We start from the raw sequence: 10,154 nt of genomic DNA, 5'->3' as shown, positions 1-10,154 counted from the left end.
ATCTTTATAAATATTCTCACCCACATTTAATTATCAAACACTTTTATCCAAAGCTACATACATATAAGAAAACAAAGTCAGAAATCTGTGGTGACATCACGTTACCAACCCAGGGATTTTAACCGTTGACCTTCAGAGCATAGGCAGAGTGCTATAACCTGCTGAACCACACACACATAAGCACGTACAAGAAAAACTTTATATATGCATGCGTGTATCAGATAAATATTAATATACATGCTGCTACGCATGAATGTTTAATGGTACATAAGCAGCAGATGTTCTGAAAACCTACACAGTAAATATTTCTTTCTAAAAACAGCTGCAGTTCCTAATGCCTTGATGCCTTTTGAGGTTCCTGCCTCGATAATAAGCTCATTTTCATCTGCTGGGTGCTTCAAGTGTCGGAATCGTTCGTCATTCCGTCTATATGAGCCCGGGAGCACGTTTAACGATGCTAAACAACTCGGACAGCTCAGATTAGGATCACGTTGGCTAACGGAAAGACTAACCTAAGAGGACAGGCAAATTAATAGAGTCATTTGGTGAGATTTCTTCATTTAATTAGACATATTCTTGTGTTTTTAAAGCTGTTTGAGTGAAGGTGAATTAATTTTTTGTAAACGTGCAGTTTTCTAGAGACCCTACTTCTGTCCGAAACCTGATTACTATAATCAAGTTTTTGTTTTTCGTTTGAAGTCAACAGGAAATGAGAAGCGGTCAATGAATTGAGTTTGCAATTAATCGGTCGCCGGTTCGATTTCTTGAAGTAGTCGTGCTTGATTTTCTGTATTCAGCAGTATCCCTCTCAATTTGGTTAATTAATTAGCATGAGAGTGTCAGTTGGTGAGTATTCTCTATTGGAGCAGCATGGGGCTGTCGGAGTGTTAGTCTGCAAACCAATAATAAACTGAAGGGAAAATGGCGAACGACTCCAAGCCTAAATCACCTAAGGTGCAGTGCCACTGCAGAAGCACCCATGAGGAAACTGGCACCGAAAAGATATGACAAAGAACGACATGTTGTTAGTCCATGAGGTCACATTGGCGCAATGTAGCGGTTGACAACAGAAACGCTGCTTATCGCAAGCTGGGAGCATGATGTCGTGACAGGAGCAGACAGCTGTCATTGCATCAGCGGCGGTGAGACTGACGTCTGGGCGTTGCCGGTGACGAGGGTGGAGGGGTGATCCCGCAAGGAATCACATGCCAGACGTCTGCTTTCTGATACCTGCAAATTGATCATTAGCTGCGATTCGGAGGCGCCCCCAAAGCTCAGGGTGGGATTTGTGCCAGCCTCCGCGTCCTGACGGGACCAGCTGACAAGGATTCCACCGCTCCGAGTACAGGTTTTACCCGGGAGATTCCGGTCTACAACCTGGAAACGCCACGCTCTTAACGGCGATGAAGTGTGTGGGAACATTTCACAGGTGGTATGGCATCTCCAAGGGCCCAGTTACCGGGTCACATGGATTTTGCGTCTCCTCCGTGAGCTCACAAGGGAACTCCTCCGGCGGTCCATTCGCAAGTGGCTCGGGTCAAACTGACGACTCCCTGAGCATGTCAAAGTGTGTGCGTGCCAGACGCCCTCCATGGCCTGGCATTTTGTACAAAGCCTGACTCTCCCGCTGAGCCGAACTTCCTCTGACACGCTCGAGATGAGCTAACCACAGTATCTTTCATGCCATCTTCAGCTATATGACACACAGGTCACACACTGAGGTGAAATGTCTGTCTCGTTGGTCGCAGTGCAAACAAACTGTAATAAATAGAGTATAAATATGTAAGATATTTAATGAAGATATACAGTATTGAGACATAGACACATAAGACACAGACATGACAGACAAAAATGCAGCCAAAACAATCAATAATCCACTTTAAAAAGGAAAGTGCAGCTTTGATTGAAGCTGCCAAAGTTTTTCAAATATTAATTTGTTGCCCAATATCAATAGCAAAGTGTCCTAGCAGCATTGGTCAGCGACAGTGGCCGGCAACGTTGCTCTAAAAGTTGTCTTGTGTATCTTCACCCTACGGATTTGGGGGAGGGAAAGAAGCACACCTGGTGACCTGGTCAATGATCAGGAAATATACTAAGTATATTCTGTATGAAACCGCACAACTGAAAGTTTCCTCCAGCTAATGCTGCTAAAGTCACATACGATACAAGTGGCAAGTAAGAAAGTAGAAAGTGGCTTGGAGCGGCGCTGAAGGGTCCTCTGCAGACACATATGGTCGGCCGCTGTCCTGCATCTTTAAGGTCTGCATCTTAAACGAGGGACAGGAGCCCTCAAAGACCCCATTAAGCGAGGCGGCTCGTGGGGCAGCGTGCGACAAGCCCGGCTGCGAGCCGGCAGATGGACAGGCTAATTAGCCGGACAGATCGCAGCGTGCTGCCGCGGCCCTTCTACTGGAGAGCACCAGGAATACGCCCCACGCTGTCAGCGCCGCTGCTTAATTGCTGGCCTGACGTGCCGCTAATTTTTTCCAGCGTATATGAAAGGGAGGATGACAAACAGGCCGGCTTAGCGTCGGCGCTAAACGTGTGACTCTCTCAGCAAGCCGCCCTGAAGTTCTCGGCTTGAAGATGACAGCCCCTTCTGATCTTTCTCCTACAGCTAATGACCTATCTGGTGTTGATTTACCTAATGTGCTGTTTTGTCTAGAAAAGGATTTGGCCACGCCCTTCCCTTGGTTGGTCCAATCACACTCAGGCTGGATGTATGAGGATTGATGGAAATTCTGAAATGGAGAAACCCCATCTGACTTTTGGGTCTGACAGAGCACTTACATGGACGAGTTCTGGTGTGTTCTCTGTGTGCATAATTCCTGTGCCCACAACACAGATAACCCTCTGACCCAGGCCTGGTACTGCCCCTAACCCAAATCCCAACCCCCCACACCCCTCCAGGTCTTTAATTGTGCCCCCCGCCAAAATACCAGGCCTGTTCACTGCGTTCTAAGCTGACCCAGTTGCTCTCGCACCGGATCAGGTCCATTTTATCACCATAAACGTTCACCCTGTACAGCTGTACATAACTTGTTTTCTCGTACCACAGAAATAAGGGCTTTACTGTCCCGGCAAAATAGTAACCATAACAGGCATTTCTCATAAAAATAAGAAAATTGCATTCCCAGAATGTGCAGTGAGACATTTAGCATGTGAGGTTTATATTTCGTCGGGCTGTTGAACCTGAAAGCTCACAAAATGTACAGAGTCACAACCTTAATGCTTTTGAAATAAAGGCATTATTTGTAATATAGTTTTCAATAAACTGATCTCAGCGAATCATCAGCTAGAATATGTATTCATACTGGAAACAGAGAAAACATTCAGATCTGTTTTCCTGTTTAATGTCAGTTCATAATGAACAGTGTTATTCTTCTCCAGCGTACAAATATGGGGCCTGACAAACCAGTCAAACACAACAGTGTCTGACTCATCTGACCTTAGAGATTAAGAATAGAACCAACAGACAGATGAAAACCTGTTTAATAAATAGACTGATTATCTATCCAAAAATGTGGAAATAACCATTGGGTCAAAACCCAGGGGAAGGTGAATAGTGTATGGTAAGTACCTGCAAAGGCTATTGTGACAAAATATCAGCAAAAATTTCATTTTACTTTTAAAGAACCAAACCAAAGCTATCCAGGGAGTTCACAAAATCCAAATTGACTGACATGGGAACTTTGTGGCCCACTCTTTCTGCAGTTGTTGAAAAATAATGTTTTTTCCACAGTTTTCCCTTTGATTCAGAATATCAGAGATCATGTACTTATTTGATACCACCAGGGAAAATATATGTCGCTGCAAGGAGTCAGACCAGCGTTTCTGATGGGGGGAAAAAAACATACTGCAAATAGTGAATGATGAAAAGAGAGATGGAAATGGTGAGTTCTGAGTTGCAGTGGGATGGCCCAGTAAAACGCCTTCTGACCTCAGAAGGGGAATTAAGATGTCCTGTTAAAATGGGGGGGGGGGGAAGGTATGCCAAAATGAACAGCATGACCGCAGGAGAGGAAACCCAGAGGTCGTAGGTTCTGCTACAAACCTATATGAGCTGCATACACGATCAAATATTATTTTATTTAAAGTGATGCTTCTCTTTGACCACTCTTTGTGGTCAAATGGGCATTATTGTCATACCATCCACATATAGATAATAGCACCACAAAGTACCATTCTCCGACAACCACAGTGCAACATACAGATAGGGATGATGCAACATACAGATGATGATAATAATTCATCCATCCATCCATCTATCTATCTTCCAACCCACTTATACTTCTGGGTTGCAGGGGGTCCGGAGCCTATCCCAGAAGCTATGGGCACGAGGTGGGGAACAACCCAGGACAGGGGGGCCAGCCCATCGCAGGGCACACTCACATACCATTCACTCATACCTAAGGGCAATTTAGTAACTCCAAGGAGCCTCAGCATGTCTTTGGTCTGCGGGGGGGAACTGGAGTACCTGGAGGAAACCCCAAGATGACACGGGGAGAACATGTAAACTCCACACACGTAACCCAGGTGGAGACTCGAACCCAAGTCCCAGAGGCGTGAGGCAACAGTGCTAACCACTGCACCATCATGCCACCCCAATGATAATGACAATAATAATAATATAATAAAATGATCAGTGCCAGTCTGGGTGTCTTGTCCTGCCTGCCCTGTGCACTTGACCCACCTGTCTCCACCCCTAACGGGACCACGCATGTTACTTGTTTGTCTCCCAGCTGCCTCTCATTAGCTACCTCGTTAGTCCCATATATACTTGCTTCCCAGTCCTGTTCACTGTGCGCAAAGCTGACCCAGTTGCTCTGGCATCAGAACAGGTCCATTATATCATCCCAGTCCTGTATTCCCCAGTCTGGTAATTGACATCGAACCCTCTGCCCTTCCTTGCTTCACTCCTTCCATTTTTGATGCCTCACGATCTTGTTTATCCCCAGTCGCTGTTCTTTTGAGTCTAATAAACCCCATTTGTGATATGAAAAGTCCTGCACAATAGTCAGGCTGCCTTTAGGATGCTGCAACACTCTGCTCTGTAAGGTAGTAAGTTGAATAGGAAGGACTGTTATGAAACACCAACAGCACCCAAAAGTCATGCAGCCTGGCCTTGATTTTCTGACTCTGGCCAGGAACAGTTGCAGCCTGGTAATTAGCATGGAGAGTTTAGCGGACAGGGTAACAGCACTGGCTAAGTGGTCGCAGATCTAAAGGATGAGGATAAAGAGGTATATTTTTCCCCATTTTGTCAGGAGGGGGGCAGCAGGGCGTGATAGAGGGGACATTTTCAGACAGGAGCACAAAGGGTTATCGATTTCACCTGCGGAGAACCATGAACGGTGGTGCCACTGACACGGTCCCCTGCTCAGTCTAACCCGTCTGCTGCCCGTCACCAGCACCGGCAATTAATGTCGACTATCCCCTTCACTAAAGAGAAAGAGACCGCGAGAGTGGGTGGGGGAAATTACCAAACACCACGCAAAGCTTCTAATTTCAACGCGAGACGGCGATGAGCCCCCCGGGCCGGAATGAACTCACGGAAGGGGTGCATGTTTCTAATTTCCGATTAGTAGGTGGGTCAGAGTTTGGCAGCAGCTGAGGCCCGGCCGGTTTAATGAGACGGGCTATCTCCAAGCATGGCCTTCACACTGTCGCGGTGGATTTAAAGAGCAAGTGGTACAACTTAATGCGCGCTGCCTTATCAAATAATTCTCCTTCAGCCAAAGACTCAAGCAAAGCTCATGGGCATGCCGCTTCACGTTAAACCGGGAGGGTCGCTGGGGAGACGTGATAATTTCAGCCTAATTCTGCCGTATTGCTCTCTCTGTCTGAGCCATCACATTTGTCGTGTAAAGTACAGACTATCTCTTTTTAATTAGAATTTGCTAAAATGCGCAAGGCTGAATTATGCAGCTGTAACGGTCAGCTAATGGAGTTTGCAAGCATGTAGCTCAGTGGGTCAGGGATCCAAGCACAGAAGGTTGTGAGTTTGAATCCCATGGTGGATGTTGACTGCTCGTGCCCTTTGAACCAAAGCTCTCCTCACATGATGCTTTGGACAAATGTTTCTGCTAAATAAATGTAATGTTTCTGAGACAGTCAAAGTTGAGAGTTTAGTGTGTTGCTCTGGATTCAGTACATATGCCGTGGCCACATAATCCAGCAGGACAGCAGAATGTGAGGCCAATCGCCTGCAGATAAGCATAACCACATGCAGTGGCATGTGTACTCAATCCTGCCCCCATGTTCTGGATTCAGCACTGGAAATCAGCAGGTTCCCTGGATTCAGTACTAAAGATAAGCATGTTGTCTGAATTCAATACTAGAGATCAGAATGTTACGCTGGATTCAGAACTAGAAGTCAGTGTGTTACTCTGCATTCAGTACTAGAGATCAGCGTGTTGTTCTGGATTCTGTACTAGAGATCAACATATTGCTGTGTATTCAGTACTAGAGATCATTATGCTGCTCTGGATAAAGTCTCTGAAGCAAAGGCCAGTGACAGTGATGGACATAATAGCTCAGTTCAGAATTGAACCCACTGGTGTGTAATTTACAGTTATTTTGTTCCCTTGCTGAAATTTATGCTGAATTCTTGAAGGATATTCCCCAGTCAGGCTCGGCCCTGAGGAAGCCCGTGCTGTAACTTGTGGGATTAGGGCTCCACAGCATAAGGGCTCTTCTGCCCCAGTGGATGGTGCTTCTTCAGTATATCCAATGTGTTAATTCATTATTTAGCATGGGGAGCTATGCATAAGGCACTCCACGCACTGAATTATACAGTGAGCTTTCCCTCTCGGAGTAAGCAGTATGCAAAATAGGCAATCTTCTATAAATGTCTGTCACAAACGCAAAATAGATGAGTTTGATAGTTGGGCAGGAAATGTGCAGCTGGCTTGTGAAGATCAAATAAACCTGTATGGACATCATCAATGTCACCTCCGATAGCCACCACAGCCACTAAGTGGGCAGGAGTGGGCAATGGCCACATAAAATTTCTGCTCTGCCCACCCAATTGGTTAACTTCAGCCTCCGCCATCTGAATCTGCCAATCACGTTTATTTCATTCCGCCCATCAGATGTTCTTCTGCAGAGCATTTGTAGTCACCTGTGAAAGTGGAGGAGGACTGTTACCTTATTCTTATTAAAGTTCCTTCTAGCTAAAATGTATCTTTTGTTGTTGTAGAACACTACAGTGGAACCTCCATATCTGCTTTTGTGGTAACCACGGTCTCAGTGTAACTTATAAATTAAACTATATCGTAGGTATGTAAGCACACGAAAAACAAGCAGTGATCGTGGAACGTATCCCCCACTGATACGGGGGACTACTGAATTTAACATGGCAGTTTGCTAACGTTGATATCAGCTGGCTGGAGTGAGATTTTCAGTTCGACAAGTCTGCACACACATGCACACGCATTTCCATGTATGTAACAGTGTTATTACCTTAATAAATAACAATAACAATAAATAGTAGTCTGTAGGGTTTGCAAACCCCAAAGCTTTTGATATAGCTAATTTTAGGTTCATAATGGAATAATATAGGTTTATCGCGTGAGAACCTGAAAATGTACGTGTTTCACGCCAGATGCATGATAATTGGAAACCTGGGGGTATTCCATGAATATAGCTAAAGAAAGTCAAACTTAAACTCTCTCTCTCTCTCTCTCTCTCTCTCTCTCTATATATATATATATATATATATATATATATATATATATATATATATATATATATATATATATATATATATATATATATATAACCCGAGATATTTACAGTAAGAAGCCAAAATGAATGGATGAACGACAGATCGATCAAATGAGTCGGAAAGCGTGTACCGTGACCATAAACACAGCCAGGCCGGAGCTGGCATGGCAATGAATTGCAGACACACTAAATGTGTAAGTTAAGTAAATGTTATAAGTGCCTAATATGGTGGTGCAGTGATTTATGCTGGCGCCTTACACCGCGAAAGTTCCTGGTTTGATTCCCATAACCAACGAGGAACCTTCTGGGTTAAGTTCATGCATCATGCTTACTGTATCTTTTTCTGTATTATTTGATCTCCATAAAATACTTTCAATCGCATCCGTGTGTAATGTTCTGCACAAATAACCGTATCTTGTCGATGCTATTTTACTAATAAACCCAGACAGCAATTCCCTCTGTGCCGGATCCGTTTTCGAATCACCAGATTCGCGTAGCAGTCACACTCACTATGCACCTCTGCGCCAGCTTTGCAGCATATTTGTCCGCAAGCTCTGACTGACAGTCCGTCAGAAAGGTCCGTATCTGATCCGGAGCAGCAGCGCAGACCGGACCCGCGCTTTTTTAAATCTCGCAGATGCGCTTGTACGTGCCTCAATAAGAGGTAACTGAAGAGTCACACAACAAGCAGTGAAGACCTGCTTGTGGTTCTTGGTAAGTACATTATAAAACTATATTAAGATTGACATCAGATTGACGTATAGCTGATAGTTCCATCCATGCGATTAAAAAACATAACTAATGCGAAAGTAGGCTTAAAGTAAGAATTGGCGATTGTGGTGAAAGCCTGTTATCAAATTTGGTGAATATCTCCGTTCGCGTGGATGTTATGTGCAATGAGATGCGGCCAATATTTTTGTATGTCTGCGTAAAATTCTAATTTTGGGTTCAGTGTCACCAACTTGGTAGTAAATATTATCTAAGCTCATCTCCAGCCTGTTTGTGTCTTCCAGTTCATTTATCTGGTTAGCATGCAAACGTTACTTAAAGTTGCTCAAACTTAGTAGGCCCAGTTGATGGGACCCTGTTTACACGGTTTCTGGATAAATCAGCAAACTTCGTTTAGTTAAATGTTTGCATAACGTTTATTGCTAGTGTTAGCATAAAATCTTTTTCAGATTTAATTTTGATAGTGTTTGATCAAATATGTTTATTTATATTTGAAGTGTATTTTATCTATTAAGTGAAACATTAAGTGTATTTTTCCCCCTTTTTTCAGTTTCTTACTTGTTCATTTTAAATTCAGATTCTCATTTTTGCAGCAGTGTTAGAGTTTTTTTTGAGTAGCTAAATATCTCCTATTTCTTTGAACTGTGCTCCATAGGTTTTGTTCCATTCCATCTGCTGATGCTAGTCAAGTTGAGGTCAAGCTGCCCATCATCTCTTGCAGGTAACCAGCTATATCACATACATACAGTCACATTTTGAGACACATAATGCACCTGTACCCTGATTTTGAAACTTGTTGCTTGATCTTTATTTCCACCTGATGCCCTGTCGAATAACACATTAAGATTTAGAAATGACTCTCTACAGGCACCACCAATATCATCCAGCACAAATGTTGAATTCCTTTCCTCCTGAATAAAGTCTGAAAACTGTATTCCCAGTTTACTTTCAGACGTGCTACTTCCTACTCTTCAGTGACAGACCAAGTAAGATACCACCACACACACACAAACACAGATCAATGTATATTCAGAGATTAGTAAAATAAATGTACTTTTTTTATGTTCAGACCTGTACCCGGTTCCACTGGCTCCAACTTTTGCTGATCACCTGTTTTCCTTTAACCATCCAAACTATCATGTAAGTTGACTGTTATTTTCAATGTCTTGCTATTTGACACTTGGTCTCCGCACACACGTAAATTCGTTATTATTATTTTTTAATTATTGCATGATGCATTATTTTTTTTATAAATACAATTGATATTGAATTGAACAATTTATTCCACGCAAGCTTGTCACAATGTTTTTGAATATATTTTTTACATTTTTCATTTGACTGGAGTTTTTGTAATGACAAAAAATGTTATGTGTTCTCTGGATGAGATTGAGATTCAGAAATGTAAAATAAATAAAAATAAACTGTTTTGAAGATGAGAAATGTGTGGGGATTTATTTGGGCCATGTCTGGCCCAGGTGTAGCTGAAAAAATTAATCACCAATCACAGACCAGGGCCAAATGAGCCCCAGATGTAAAGTTTGAGTCACGGATCTGAGCCAGATCCACACCAAATATCATAGCATTAATAACTGTATCGGGCCAGTACTGGCCAAGGTCTGTTCCTGATCTCCAATCCAAATCCGTGCCGGTATTGGGCCGTTGGAAAGAAAGACCCCGGCGCAAACCCGTTTTGTGGA

The 10,154-nt window shown here is 43.4% G+C and overlaps 1 long non-coding RNA gene across 1 annotated transcript; it reads left to right on the top strand.

Annotated features, from left to right (window-relative positions):
- Positions 1-8,206: 8,206 nt before the first annotated feature.
- Positions 8,207-9,897, top strand: LOC140593167 (uncharacterized). Its single transcript, XR_011993430.1, has 2 exons — positions 8,207-8,442; positions 9,113-9,897. It is a non-coding gene; the product is annotated as an uncharacterized lncRNA (long non-coding RNA).
- The last annotated feature ends 257 nt before the right edge of the window (positions 9,898-10,154 follow it).

The sequence above is a fragment of the Paramormyrops kingsleyae genome, chromosome 10 (assembly GCF_048594095.1).
Source record: "Paramormyrops kingsleyae isolate MSU_618 chromosome 10, PKINGS_0.4, whole genome shotgun sequence".
NCBI lineage: Eukaryota > Metazoa > Chordata > Actinopteri > Osteoglossiformes > Mormyridae > Paramormyrops > Paramormyrops kingsleyae.
The sequence above is the reverse complement of the archived record's forward strand: the minus strand, read 5'-3'. Positions and strand labels throughout refer to the sequence as shown.